This window comes from Vicugna pacos, chromosome 35 (assembly GCF_048564905.1).
Source record: "Vicugna pacos chromosome 35, VicPac4, whole genome shotgun sequence".
NCBI classification, from domain to species: domain Eukaryota; kingdom Metazoa; phylum Chordata; class Mammalia; order Artiodactyla; family Camelidae; genus Vicugna; species Vicugna pacos.
Genome location: NC_133021.1, coordinates 24,542,900 through 24,558,877, shown reverse-complemented (window position 1 = coordinate 24,558,877; position 15,978 = coordinate 24,542,900). Strand labels below are relative to the sequence as shown.

The following is a 15,978-nucleotide window of genomic DNA, read 5'->3' as shown; positions in this document are numbered from 1 at the left end:
CTTAACTATATATTAGTTTTTTTTAACTGCATTGTTTTGAAGCAATTCCATGTCTCTTATGCATTTTTTTTAAACAAACAAAAAAATTTCAGAAAAGTCAAAAGAATAGTATAATGAACACATAAGGTCTTTTTTTTTTAATTGAAATATAGTCAGTTTGCAATATTGTGTCAAGTTCTGGTATACGGCACAGTGCTTCAGTCATACATGAATATACATATATTTTCATATTCTTTTTCACCATAAGCTACTCCAAGATACCGAATATAGTTCCCTGTGCTGTACAGTATAAACTTGTTTATCTATTTTATATATACCAGTCAGTATCTGCACATCTGGAACTCTCAATTTATCCCTCACACCCCCTTCCCCCTGGTAACCGTAAGTGTGTATTCTATGTCTGTGAGTCTATTTCTGTTTTATATATAAGTTCATTTGAACACATATGGTCTTTACCCAAACTCACCACTTTTTAATATTTTGTCACATTTGCCTGATCTATTTATCTATCTATGCACATACTCGTACAAATATATGCATGAAATGTTTTGCTTTGTTTTGCTAATTAAATTCTTTGTTCCATGTTTCGCAAAAAAAAAAAAAGAATCCTGCTCGCTATTCATTAAATACACACATACACACATATGGAAGGAAAGAGGGAGAGAGAGATAATTATCATACTTGGGGAAATTAACATTAATTGTATAATACCATTTAATATACAGTCCGTATTTGAATTCCCTTAATTGTTCCAAAAATATCTCATAGCTGAGTTTTTTTTGTTTTCCTAATCTGGGTTCTAACCAAGATTTTTCCATTGTATTATTCTTTAGTTTTAATTTAGAACAATTTCCCTGCCTTAAAAAAATATTCTACACCAATGATTCCCCCCCGCCCCCAAGAATCTTGAACCATATCCCACATTTTGGATTTTCTAACTTGTTTCTTCATTATTAGATTCAGATTAATCAAATCTGGCAGATATACTTATGTTGCTGTTATAGCTGTATTTAAAAACAAATCTTGGATTTTCTTTATTTGGTATTATTGGCTTCCCCAAACTTCTGGCATTATCAGTAAACAAGTTTGGTTTAAAAAAAATTGTTCTACATAATAAACAGCATGGTCCTACTACCAAATAGAACACGTGTTTCTTTAGTATGTTTTGTTTTTGTGAGGCCAGAGGGTGTGTCTTGCAGACTTTCCTTTTAAACCTTCCTAATACCAAGCAAATGCACAGTATCGTGGTCCCCTGCTCTCACTCCTGCAGTGAGCATTCGTGTGCACATTACACAGTTCATCATCTGTACCTTGACAGGTCTACACAGTTGTTGAGAACACTTGTGGTCAAACATCCAGTAAAGAGCGATACAGAGGAAGGTACATGTTGGCTTATGGCATTCGGATCTTAAACAACATTGCTTGACTATTAAAACTGCCATGTGAGTGTCTTTGAGTTATTGGTCGTCACAGTTCAACCTACAGAACAAGCGAAGTTCCCTAAGATTTCCTCCACATTTTCTAGAGTTGTCAATGAAGCAGGGCTGCAATCAGAGAACTCTTCACATAATTCAGGAATTGGTGTAAATACCAACAGAACTGGGTTCTCCCCTCCAGCAGTACTGTCATGATCATTGCTGAATCACACTTACCGGATTACCACAAGGTTTATTACTCAACCAGATCATCAGGGTCTGATTAAGATCTTCAGCACAACCCTAAGGTTGGAATCTCACCATCTGTAATTTAACATTAGCTGTTCACTTAGGAGAGAAAAAACCCTCAGATCATGAGGCTGAAAGACATTTCAAAAAACAGCGTACACATTTCTTATCATCAGGTTCAAATTCTCTTATGTGGCAACTGAAAATCTACCCTGTTTGTAAAATCCTTTGCTTAGGGGTTTTCTATAGTCTTTTGGGTAAATTACTCCATTGTCAGGGCATTTCATATTTAAGTGAAATTCTTTCCGTTTGTAGTTTAGAGACAATAGCTCTTTTTAAGTCGAAGGCTTTTCTCAAGGTTGGGCTCAAGCTCTTTGCTGCAGACAGAATAAGCAAGGTCTCGTTAGCTTTTCCTCATGGGTCTTGTTTCCCAAAGCTTTAATCATTTTTATAGCTTTCCTTTAAACTCTCTCCAAGTTTTCTGTCTCCTTTTAGATACAAAGCCGCGGATTAAATATAGTGTTTGCAAGGATATGATTAGTACCAAATTTAGAGAACAATTACTTCGCAGTCCTTACATTCTATGCTCTAAGATGTGTTAATAGTTTTCAGAAATGATCAGGCTTTCCATTAAAAACAACCACGGTTCCAAGGAGTAGTCTTGAATATTATATTGTCATGTTTTAAATCTCATTTGACCATGGTCCACTTTACTGGGACCAAAGTCCACCTAGTCTCACTTTTAGTGATAAAGTTATTCAAATATACAAAAACATCTTAGAAAGAAGTGTAGGGATAATTCCTACTTAAGCCACAGTGCATTCATGTCTTAAGGTCTGGTTACTGCAAAATTACAGGCCCCAAAAGAGCTAATGCAAATTTACATTACTGCTTACTCTAGAGTTAACCAAACAAGCCGCAGCAGCCACACTGGTTCTGAAGAAGCTACAGAAAACTATCTTATCTTTAAAAGGAAGATGATACAATGTTAAAAATCAAGATGAACTCAAAATTCTGTTGACCATGGCCTGATAACAAATTAAATACCTGGAAAATTGTAGAAATCCTAATCATCTGCAAGTAAAGATTTGCAGTAGGAGATTTTGCATCATAGTCACACATTTCATAGCAGGGAAAGTCCCTGGTACCCAAGGATTGTCCTTGGGAAACTCTGGCAATAAGCTAATTTTCCTTGCTCGTAATATTAGCCAAGCTATCATTTACTGAGTGCTTACTATGTGCAAGACCATCTGTTACACCGTCTGTCCACAGTTTCTCCTTTGAATCATATCAACTTGGTAAGGGACGTATTATTATAGCCTTTTTATAGATGAGCCAGTTGAGGCCCAAGTTCACGTGGTTAGTGAATGTCCAAATGAGGATTCACACCCAAGTGTTTCTGACCCCGTATAGCTACTGTTATACTGCTTTGCATATATTAAATTTCAGTAATCCAGTTGTTTATTAAAAGTAGAACTCATTCTTAGTTTAAAATGAATTTCTCTGAAGATGTGCAGCATTTTGGTGGACCTCCTAATTTAGGGGCCTCACTCTCCACTAACAATATTACAATTTCTCTAATTTTCTGGGATCTTTTGAATATGGATGGGGTCTACCAAATGAAAATCAAATTTGTGTGTAATTATTTGGTAAAGGTAGGACAGATACTTTTTCTAAATTTTGTTATTTTCTTTCTGTGGTTGGCTTTGTTTTTAGTGGGGAGTTGTATTAACCTCTGCTAATGATTCTGGTTTGATTCCATTTATACCACTGACAGGTGCTTGTCTTTCATACTTGGGCCTTCAAATGTAGAATAATTATCACCCCAACAAATTGTACAATACTGCCTTATTTCTGGCTCTTTTTAAAATCCTTTAAAAAAAAAAGCAATCGTATTTGAAGTTAAAGTAACATGGGATAGAAGATGGCTGAGAAAAAGAGATGTATATGCTTATTGAAGTCTCTGGAATTTTCCTTGGTAATCACGTGCATGTCTTCCTTTCCTCCTTGGGGGCGCTTTATGAAGAGTAGTGACCCTGAGTTCACTCAAAGGGACACAGAGACACACGGAGCTTGGCTCAGCTCACAGGAATTCTGCAGACACACGGAGTCCAAGAAGCAGGGTGACGTGGGCACCTGCTGACCCTACACTTGGCTTGTGACTGGTACAGTTTGGAGAGATAAAGCACCAGAGACTCTGATTCACTTTTCCTTTCCTTCCTCCTCTTCCAGAGGGATTATTTAATAGTCTGTGTACACTTCCAACACTTGCTTACTCTAATAATAGCCCCTGCGCCTGAATCACCCCACGTCACTGCCTGTCACAGAGTCCTCAGCTGTTTCCACGACTTGCGTGGTTGGCTCTCAGCGCTATCCGGAAACCTCTAAGAATGTGCAGGGTGATCAGTGACTTTAATTTTAACCATGCATGATGTGAGGGATCTTCTATTTATCTCAAGTGACCTATCTTTAAAATAACAGAGTGTCAGGATGAAAGAAATTAGGAGAAATATTTGATAGGAACCCCTATGCAATAGTATATGTGGATGCATGCAAAGGTATTTTAAATATATTCATATCAAATGCATATTACTACAATTACCGAGATACGGTATCAGTTTGCTTTCATAAATGAGACAAATATCTAGGTAGACTAAAACTGTTATTTGATGGGCTTCCTGGGGTGCTGAGGGTGTTCAGTTTCTTGATCCAGGTTGAGTCTGCAAAAATCCATTGAGCCAAAGACTTATGATATGCACACTTTTTTGTATTACATTTCAACATTTTGAGGAAAAATGTGAGCAATTGCAACAGCACACTGTATACGCGTGACAATACATATTTGAATGGTATCGAAGATCAACTAATGTTTGAAAATTTTATGAAGTTCAATAGACCTAAATCTCTGATTTAAAGGGGTCTCTCTCTACTTTATCTTTAAAAAATGTCCTTCCCCAAAACCAAAATAACACTTATCTCTTCACAATTATAGAGATGTAATGAACTGAGTTTCAAAATAACTCCTCTCTTTGGTCTTACATATTTCTGTTATTAAAAAAAAATCTTAAAACTAAATTGGTACATTCTCTTTGCAGGGCAATTTGGCACAATCTATAAAAATACAAGATGTTCATGAATTTGATGAAACAACTTTGCTTTAAGGATTATGCCAGAAAGACTCAAAAGTCTGTGGCAGTTTTGATATTCAGTTATTCATACACTCAGCATTCAACTGACATAGATTTATTGGGTACCTACAGTGTAATAGGTGTGGGGGTGTGTTCTAGAGATAGATTAGTGAACGAATCAGCTGTAGTCCAACTTTAATGAAGAATGCTCACAAAGTTTCTATTCCAGAAGACAAAATAGATATCAAACAACAAATCACACTAATCATGATTTTTTTACACATTTAATTTAAAATTACAAAAAAGCACCCAAATACAACAAATTATTCAAATTATATTTAATTACATATTATTTAATTCCAAATGAAGGAGAAGTACAGGCCACGATGAAAACATGTAATTAAAGGATGTGGACCAGTCTGGATAAGTGAAATAGAAATAAAATTGGAATGACATAAAGTTTGTGACAGGTTAAAAGTTTACAACCATTTTGACAAATCTGTAAATAGACTCATATACCACTCTCAAAGAATTAGATAGCTCAAAAGTATGTAAATATGTCCAAGATACATTATAAATTTGAAAAAACAAGTTGCAGAATAGCATGTGCTGTGGTATTATAAGATATTTGTAAATGAAAATAATTATACAGTTATATATAAAATACATAATAAAAATATAAAATACAAATGTTTGTGTGTGTGTTTGCATGTGGCTGGATGCTCAGCATAATCTCCTCTTCGCTTTTGCCTGGGCATCTGTATAGCATTTCCCAGCTTTCCCTGCAGTGAGGTGTGGTCAAGAGACTGTAGTCTCACAATAGAATATGGCTTGGAGTAGTAGGTAGGGCTAGGGTCTTGGACAGAGGATGTACCTCCTCCACTTTCTTTTCTTCCTTCCCACCAACTGGAACCATCTGATTAGAGATGGTGGCATCTCTCTATGCAGACAATGACAATATCATGGGGATGGCAGAGCAATGACTCAGAAGGAACCTGGGTCCTTGAATGACCATATGGAGCAGAATATCCCTAACATCTAGAAACTTCCCTAAGAGGTAGAATTTTCACTTTAGTATTCTTTTAAGGAAGACTTTATTTTCTTATGCAGCTTTAGGCTTATAGAAAAACTGAACAGGAAGTACAGAGAGTTCTCACAATTCCCCCACCCCACCCCCTCAGTTTCCTCTATCATTAACATCTATTATTAACATCACACAGTAACATGGTATATTTGTTGCAGGGGATGATTACTATGAACTAAAGTTCATAGTATTCATCAGGGTTCACTCTTTGTGTTGTAGATTCTATGAGTTTTGACAAATGTAAGATGACAAATATCGACCACTACAATAGCATACTGAGTAGCTTCATTTCCCTAAAAATGCCCTGTGCTCCACCTAGTCATCCTTCCCCTACCTGCTCCCCCACCCACCATGGCCCCTGGCAACCACTGACCATTTTTCTGTTTCCATAGCTTTGCCTTTTCCAGAATGTTATATACAGTTGAAATCACATCGTATATAGCCTCTTCTCACATTGGCATTTTTAGCTACAAGAAAAATAAACCTCTGTGCTTTTAAAGTCATTGAGTCCCTTTGTAGTAACTTAGTCTTTATCCTAATGAAGTTAGTCTAGGCATGGAACAAATTTAGAAGACTGTACACTACATTAATAGAGACTTTGTCCGTGGGTAATGTTTTGGGAAGTTATCACTTTAGGATATTTATTTTACTGACCAAGATTCTCTTCTTGACCTAAATTTAATCAGGCTCTTCTAAGGCTTCTGCTCAACTAAGCCTAATCTTGAGTTTCCCTCTCTGTCTTTGCAGAACCCAGTTTGAGCAAGAATGCTGCTAGGTCAAATTAAAGAAAATCTCCCATCCTTCGTTGCTGATCAAATTCCTCATCTCCACCATCTATATTTTATCATTCTGGCCTGCTGTCAGCAAGAATTCTCTTGGATCCATTATGAATCCCCTACCCTTGAGGTTTCCATTTAGTAATTTTCCATCTACTGACACCCCAGCCTGCTCTTTGCATGTAAATCCCCACTGTTCCTGTTGGAGTGAAGTCTCACTTTTTACAAAACCCTGTTAGTAGCCTACACCTCACCACCCACTTGAAAACAAGTCTACCTTACCATCTTTAACAAGGGTCATGAATCATTTTTTAACACTACAATGTTTTAATTTTTAATGATTACTTATAATTTTGTGATGGGAAAAATAATATATACACAGGTAGATTTTAAAATAGTCTTCTTAAATACATTTAGAGGTATCAAAACTAATCACTATATGAATACGAGTTTAATACACATACAGTGCTGTTATAACCAATTGACAGATGTTATATAACTGAGGCCAAATATGCAAATATGACTCCGCCCCTGTGCGGGTAACTTAGCACAGGGGACTGGTTCAAAGAGCAGGCTGCTTTTAAAGAAACTAAACAGTACCTTCTTTGGGCCTTCCGTGTGCAATGGCTCTGGACTCAGGTCCCTTACCCGAAGGGCCTCTCTTAAAGCTGCTACCCGTAGACGCTAGGGACAGGGCCACCCAGCGCTCTCGCCTGGGCCCGGCCGCCCTCCGCGCCTTGGGCGCGCACCTGGGCTCCGCGGTGAAGATCTCGCTGCCTGAGGCGGCTCCTGTCTCCGCATCGCTTGGCCACGGCGGGATGGAGCGGACGGCTTTGTGCAGCTGGATCCTCAGTGCGCGAGTCCCGGGATGGCAGTGGGGGCGCCGGGGTCCCCGGGGAGTCTCAACCTCAGCCGCCTCCGCTTAGTACCCTGCCCGCCTCTTCAGCGCCTCGCCATGTGGCCAGTGTTGCGGGAGCGGGAGGGCTCGCCCGGTTCTCCGAATCCAGCCGCGGTGCTGGAGGCGGCGCAGGAGCTGCTGAGGAACCGTCCGGTCTCTCTGGGCCACGTGGCGGCCGCTCCTCCGGACGCCCCCGGCCCGGTGGCCGCCCTGCACATCCTCAGCGGGGCGCCCAGCCCGGATCCGGCCGGGCTGGTCACCCCTCGCACCCGCATCGGTCTCAGCGGGGTCCCTCGGAAGCGGAGCCGCAGCCCGAGGTGGCCCTGGGGGGCCTGTCGGAGGCAGCCGACTCGCTACGGGAGCTCCTCCGCCTGCCGCTCCGCTACCCCAGCGCGTTCGCCTCACTGGGGCTAGCGGTGCCCCGCGGGGTGCTCCTGGCCGGCCCTCCCGGAGTGGGCAAGAGCCAGCTCGTGCGGGCTGCGGCCCGGGAGGCGGGCGCGGAGCCGCTGGCCGTGAGCGCCCCGGCGCTGCAGGGCGCCCGGCCCGGGGAGGCCGGGGAGAACGTGCGTCGGGTCTTCCAGCGCGCCCGGGAGCTGGCCAGCCGCAGGCCCACCCTCCTCTTCCTGGACGAGGTGGACTCCCTGTGTCCTCGGCGGGGCGGCCCACACCAAGCCCCTGAGAGCCGCGTGGTGGCCCAGGTGTTGACGCTGCTAGACGGGATCAGTGGGGACCGCGAGGTGGTGGTGGGATCCACCAATCGGCGGGACACGCTAGACCCAGCGCTGCGCAGACCTGGGAGATTTGACAGAGAGGTTGTCATTGGGACTCCCACACTTAGACAAAGAAATGCAATTCTACAAGTGATTACCTCAAAGATGCCCATCTCCAGTCAAGTCGATTTGAGCCTCCTTGCAGAAATGACAGTTGGCTATGTTGGTGCAGACCTGACTGCACTCTGTAGGGAGGCTGCCATGCACACTCTGCTTCATAGTGAGAAGGGTGAATTTCTTCAGAACCAGGACAATCCGATGACTGATGAAACAGACTTCCTTGAAGCTTTTAAAAAGATCCAACCCTCATCATTCCGAAGTGTCATTGGACTGATGGACATCAAGCCTGTCGACTGGGAGCAGATTGGTGGCTTTGAAGATGTAAAACTGAAGTTAAAACAGAGCATTGAATGGCCTCTGAAATTCCCCGGGCAGTTTGTCAGGATGGGCCTGGCACAACCAAAGGGGGTTCTCCTGTATGGTTCCCCTGGCTGTGCATAAACCACCCTGGTCAGGGCCCTGGCTACCAGCTGTTACTGCTCTTTTGTTTCAGTGAGCAGAGCTGATCTTTTTTCATCTTTTGTTGGAGATTCAGAAAAAATCTTGTCTCAGGTATTTTGACAAGCGAGAGCAAATACTCCAGCAATTGTGTTTTTGGATGAAATTGATTCAATCTTGGGTTCTTGATCAGTTGGCAGAACAGGATGTAATGTTCAAGAGCGTGTTCTCTCTGTTCTCCTAGATGAATTAGATGGGGTTGGACTGAAGACTATAGAGAGAAGAGGAAGTAATTCAGAACAACATGGTAAATACAAGGAGCTGGAAAAAAATGAAGAGCTAGTGTTTCAAGAAGTTCTTAATACCAATGTCATGATTGTTGCAGCAACAAACAGACCTAATGTGTTAGATGATGCCTTGTTACGGCCTGGAAGATTAGATAAGATCATTCATATTCCACCTCCAGATGAAGAGGGCAGGCTTTCTATTTTGAAAATCTGCACAAAAAACATGCCAGTGGGGCCTGATGTTTCCTTAGAAAAGCTAGCAGCAGAAATCTGTTTTTTCTCTGGAGCTGATCTTGAAAACCTCTGCAAAGAAGCCACCTTGCTGGCTCTGCAAGCAAATGGACTAGAAGCAACCACAGTGAGACAAGAGCATTTTCTAAAATCACTGGAAACTGTAAAACCATCCCTAAGTCACAAGGATTTGACTTTATATAGAAACATATTTCAGAAGCCAGGATTTTCTACCTTAGAAGATATTTAAAAATTATTTTACATAACTGCCAAAGGATTAATTGAAATGTGAGCTTGCACTATAGTTTACATATTCACACTCTGTGTATTTCCTATAAATAAAAAAAAAAAAACTTGCTCCTGAAAAAAAAAAAAAAGAAACTAAGCAGTAAAATAAAGATACAGAGTAAAAGCTGCAGAGCCTGGTGGGTAAACATTCATTGATCAGAGGCAGATTAGCCCAGAAAGGCTTAGGTCTAGGACACAATTACACAGAGTGATTTTTTTTTTTTTTTTTAGATAGCTGTACCGAAAGCCATTTTACCCTGGAACCCAGGCTTGAATAATCCCACCAGTGAGGGTTAGTGGTATGAACCAGCAAGCTTTAGGTAACGGATGTTAAATTGTTTCAAGATAGTTTAAGAAATGTAACTAGGCACCACTATGCTACAAATACTTTATAGCAAGATTTTCTTGCTTTAGCCTAAAAGTTTTATTTATTTGTTGGTTGGTCTATTTTTAATTCAACACACCTGGTGGACTGTGCATTAAGGACACTCTAAAGAGAAAGATGTCTTTTAATGGATATTTGTTAATGTTTACCAATATATCAATAATGTTTATTGGTTGCTTTTGATGGGACAGACACAGTGCTTAGCAAGCTTGTGTGTATTGTCTGATGTAATCCACACAACATATGAGGTAGATACTAATATTAGACTCATACCAGCTTTCCCAACAACCCTATGAGGTAGTTACTATTATAAGATCCATTTCACAAGTAAAGAACCTTCCCAAGGACACACAGCAAGTTAAGTGGGCAGAGCCAGGGTTTAACTCAGGTTTGTTTCCATTCCAGGCTTGAACTTTTAACCACACTGCTACGTCTAAGAAGAAATACAGGGTAAAAGTTCTTGAGAGGACAGCCTCGAGAAGGAAAATTTGTAATCACAAATGCACAAAGCCAGTGGAACTTAGAGATCTCTCCGTCCAGATGGGGAAGCTGAGTCACACAGTGCTCAGTCACATGATTAGCAGATGAGCCAGCACATGGACCCAGGGACTCCAGATGTACAGAACATCCATTTTCCATTCATCTCTATACTTGTAGACATTTGTGTGGTGGTGATGGAAAGCTTACCTGCCAATGGGAGAATGCCTTCAAGCCCTCCATTGTTGGTAAAAGACACTAGTCAGTCCTCATCTCCCATCCCTCTCTCCCTTAACATTGAACTTCCTGGCCCTCTGAACAAGAATTCCGTGTCTACAGTTATTCCTGGGCTATGCCCATCCTTTTAAGCATCATTTAAAATTTTTTCTAAATGTATAATCTAGACCAAACGCTTGACTAAGAGCAAGTGGTTGCCATGGCACTCGAGACAGCATTCACAGAGCACAAACATCTTCCTAATATAGTTTTTCTAATAAAAATAGAAAGTGGAGAGAGCAGTGCATTGATGTAGGGTGAGGGGACTGGAAAAATAAACCATACTTCATTGTGTGTATCTTTTATCCCCCCCATTTTTGGTACCATTATTTAAACTCCAGTCAGTATCATAGCCATCTTCAGAGGCAGTCAAACTCCTGGAACTTGCCACTGTGTATTTGGAGTGTCTTACGCCTGAGTTACTGTTAACTATAAATAGATGATCCTCAAAATGACTTACTGATCAGGTATGCAGGGCAACTACACTGTCACTGAACATGCCTGTGGTGTCTTGTCAGGGGCACAGGACAGAATAACACAAATAGGCTGAGATATATGGACTGTAAAATTACCTTGCCCAGAACCTTCCACACACACATAGAGACGCACACACACACACACACACACACACACATTTCTCTTTCTACATGAGACAAAGTGATACCTAGTTGCATTACTGATTAGTATGTCTTTCTAGAAATCCCTCTAAGGATTCCTCATGATACAATAATTCTGGGAAGATACCAGTAATTCCTGAACACCCCCAATGAATAAAGATTTCTCTCCTGTGGTTTACTGTTGCAGCCCCTCCTCTGTTTCCCTGGAGAAAGATAAACAAAAGGGGCCAAAAAAAAAAAAAAAGAGGGGTAACCGACATTCAGAGGCTGTCCTTGCACTCACAGGTGACCGTGTTATTCTGCTCTTAGACATAAACAATCATATGGAGTATCAAGCTCAGACAAGGCTGCTCTGAGACAGGATAAAAATGAGACAAAGCAAGGCCACTTCATCATTTCATCTCAGCACAGACAGAGCCAGGCCACTGTACAATCCACAGAATAGCAAACATTCGCTCTCTTACTAAATGAATGATGACCATATCTGTACCCAGGCAGAGACAGACCCCCGCTTTCTGGCAGCATTCAACATGGAGCAAAGCCCTCCCTTCCTTAAGCCTTCCTCCAAGTCACCCAATCAGGTTCGAACACCCGGTCACTGAGACGCCCCATGATTCCACGTGCGATGTGTTCTCCTTGCTGTGATGAGTATTAAACCAACCTGTTCAGCCACACATGATGGTCTTTGGCTGGAGGGAAATGACCCTCTCATAGCGTGGACTAAATGTTTCAATTATACTATCTGTTTAGTTTTTTCCTGTCTTCACAACTAGACAGCAGGCTTCCACAGGACAGGGACCAAACTTGTTCTGTTCTCTGTTATATTCAAAGCACCTAGTCTTTATCTGGACCATAGTTGATGCTCATTATTTGCTGACTAATTAAATGAATACAGAGGAAATTGGGAGTAGACTCATATTCCCTGGATTCTTCACACATCTCTCCCATAGGAGAGCAATTCAGCAATTAGGTAGTCATCAGCCTGTGGGGAGGAAGTCCTAACAAAATACACTGGAAAATGCCCGTGAAACCACTTTGTAAACCACACTTACTTTTTTCCTAACATGACTCTTAGTGGTCATGAAAACCATCCCTCAGAGTTTGGACTTCAAACTGTTCCCAACAACATCTGTGAAGCTGTTTCCTTGGTTCCCCCTCCTATATTCTTTATTGGTTTCTTGTTTTTCTTCTAATTACAAAAGCAATATCAATCAATTTCAGTGTTTGGAAACTTTGGACAATGTAGTGAATATAAAGAAAAAAATAAACCTATGTCCTGCTCTCAAAGCAGAGACTCAGTATTTTCCCGAGATTTAAAGAGCAATGCAAGTTATGTTATTTTGGGTGATTCAGGAAGGAATTTTTGAAGGTATTTAGTAAGGGGACCCAGGAATGCCAGAATCCTGCCCTGCCAATCAGCCAGTTACCTTTCTGTCTCTGACTTGTTCATCCCACCTTGAATAATGACCACAGGAAACAAAGTTTCTCTTTGTTACTTAATTTCTGAGCTTTGGAGAACCTGGATAAATCTGGATTCCAGTTGGCAGTTAGGCTATAGAGCAATGGGACAGGTAAGGGTGGAGGGATGGAGGGGACAAGAATGGTGATGGAGCAGACCAGTGGGGGGAGGGAGTGCTTCCTGTCTCTGACTTCAGTCCAAGTCATGAGACCAGCCTTACATACAGTTCCAGAACTGTTAGCCATGACCAGCAGGCTTAGAAATACAAAGATGTATATTTTTTTCCATCACCTTTTCTATCCACAGCAATTCCTTTCATTATTTTCCCCAATGGATTGCAATCTTTTGAATGAGCTCTTCTGGCCAAAAACATACATTGGGAGAGTATCTATTGCAATTGTGTGTCTATTGCAAAACTGAGCCATGTCTCTATCAGGTAAAAATCATTATCAAAAATTTAACGATATTAAAAACTGCACAGACCAGAGCTGTGGTTCTGATGTTAATAAGCAAAAATGTTACTTGATGCCAACAAATGATAATGTAAGTAATACACGGACACTTTGGCACTGTTCACTGTTATTATTGCTCACTAAAATTTAGTAGTTACTCTGTACTTATGCCTGACATTAATTATGTGTTAGATGGATAAAATTGGGGTTGTTAAAACTCTAGAATGTTGGAACCCTCTGGTAACCATTTGCTTCATCTAATAAACTCTAGGAATCTCTATGATGTCATCAACAGCCAATCAGAGCTTCTGTTGGTATGTAGTCACTGGACTAAATAACTGTTTACTTTCCACCATGTGCCAGGCATGTACTGAGTACTCTCCCAAGATAGATGAATGAAACAGTCCCTTTCTGGAGAGCTTGTAGTGAATTACCAGTGCGATAACCACACAGTCAATGTGTTTCAACAAAAAGCAAAGAAACAGTTTGTATAACCTTTTGAAATTATGGTTTTACTGATCTTTTTAAAGTATTAAAAATAGCTCTAAATCTCCATCATTATGTTCCTAGACTTCTGGTGGGAACAACTGATCATATCACAAATTTCAGCAAATAACACCAATGTCTCAATAGGTCAGAATCTCTACTCTCAGTTTTATTATTATTTGCCTGAGGATTTTTAAATGTCTTTTAAATACGTAAGGCTCTTAGTTATCCATTATGAAGGGAAAAATAGTAAATTACTTTGAAGTTGTGAAACACACCTGAATTAAGTGGTATTTGCTTCTAATTGGATCTCAAAATGTCAAAGTCCTTACAGTTTTCCTTTGGATGGTCTTGGGTGCAAAACACCAGTCATCACTGGCATAACCTTAAAGTCACTCTTTAAATTAAGATACTATTTAAGAACTTTATATATTAGGAGCTGCCTTTTTATTCCTGACAAAGATCATCACTCCATTCACTTAGGTAATCAAACAATTTATTATTAACCTGACTCAAAGGACCACATTTATAGAGTAACACCCTTCCCTTTCAGTTTCATAAGGTTTTCAGATGATTCCTAGAAACTTCATCCAAAAAAGCACCCAAAGATCTTCAGGATCAGCACAAATTAGACTCATCTTCATCACAAAAGTCTACTCATGAGACTAAATGGAATTTCCCTTCTTCCTTGGAAAGACCTTGGACCAGGACATGTACTGAGTACTCTCTCAAGATAGATGAATGACACCAAAAATAAAGAATGTTTGCTCTGGAGTGGGATTGCTTTGGGTTCAAATCCATCTCTTGCCACTTACTGTATATTCTGTACCTTAATTCCCTCATCTGTAAAATGGTAATAATAAAAGTGCTTATCTTGTAAAGTGGTTGTGAGGTTGAACTGAATACATGGAAAATTCTTAAACAGTGCCTGGAACATACTAAGGGTTCAATAATGTTAGTCATTAGTATGTGGTTTTATTCAAAAGTATTCTGTTAAAAATGATATTGATTGAAGGTAATCAGAAAATTTCTCAACTAGTGGCTTGGGAGAGAGCTTCCCAAATAAGTTTTTATTTTTTTTAACTTGTTTGTTTTTTAATAAAGTTCCTTTGATCTTCACTTATTATTGAGTAAATAGGGATCCAACTGAACGTGACTTTCTTCCTATATGGCTTTTCAGTAATGCAAAAATTGCTATGTACTTAATACCTTGCTTCCTTAGTCTGATTTTTTTTCAAGCATCAAATAATGACTGATAGGATTTATTGATATACTAAGAACACTCTGCCTGTGTCTTACTATCACATTCACAAGGAATCCATTAACTTAATCAATAAATGTTCATGGTAGCCAAGTTGCCAAGAAATCCAATATCCCTAAGGTTATAGTGAAGGGACCACAATCTTAGCAACATTTACTGACTCATCTTGTATCTCTCTGAGTCATTTGTAACTTCCCAAAGTTAATGCTCTTCTGAGAAAATGTCCAAGTAAATGATACAGTGTGGTATTTTTGAGGCTCTGATCTCACTTACAGAGCCAGTAACAGAGGAAATTTCTCTCTGGAGGAAAAAGAGAGAGAGAGAGAGAGAGAAGAAAAAGGAGAAGGAGGAGGAAGAACAGGAGAGGGAGGAGGAGGAGAAAAACACATAAAGAAGCCTTTTAGAAAAAGAAGTTTCTGTTTTTCCATCAAGTATTTTGAGATTGTCTGTCTTCCTATCCTTATATTCTTAGCTCTGGAGATGCGTGAGTGCCTGAAATGGGAATGAGAGATTGCATTCAGATTTAAAAAAAAATAGATTTCACAATTCAAAAACGTTTGACCAGAAGCTCTTTTAATGAGTCATAAATCTTTACATTAGTGAGCTTTATAGAGTGATGGCAGAAGTTTTGCGGTGCGAGCAGATTTCGTATGGCATAGGTTAGGAAGTCTTGCAGAATAAGAAGAATAACTTTTGCCTACTTGGAGGATTACTCAAATATCTCTGTGCAGATTGCCTCATTTAGACACTCAATTTTAGAACAGTAATCCTTGACACCAGAAAGAGGAAGAAAGAAAATGCCAAGTTTGTTACTTGGTTTTTACGAGAAAAAATAGAATATGTTCAACACAATTTACTCAGGTACAAGGAACATCCATGTTATTCAAGAATTATGGCCAGTTAAAAGGATGAGACACATTTTGAGAAAGAAAGTAAAAGCT

General features: G+C 40.1%; 1 long non-coding RNA gene and 1 pseudogene across 1 annotated transcript; both read left to right on the top strand.

Annotated features, from left to right (window-relative positions):
• Nucleotides 1-7,275: 7,275 nt before the first annotated feature.
• Nucleotides 7,276-9,586, top strand: LOC102532373 (ATPase family gene 2 protein homolog B-like; annotated as a pseudogene).
• Nucleotides 9,587-13,645: 4,059 nt separating this feature from the next.
• LOC140691427 (uncharacterized) lies at nt 13,646-14,548 on the top strand. Its single transcript, XR_012067044.1, has 2 exons — nt 13,646-13,774; nt 14,330-14,548. It is a non-coding gene; the product is annotated as an uncharacterized lncRNA (long non-coding RNA).
• The last annotated feature ends 1,430 nt before the right edge of the window (nt 14,549-15,978 follow it).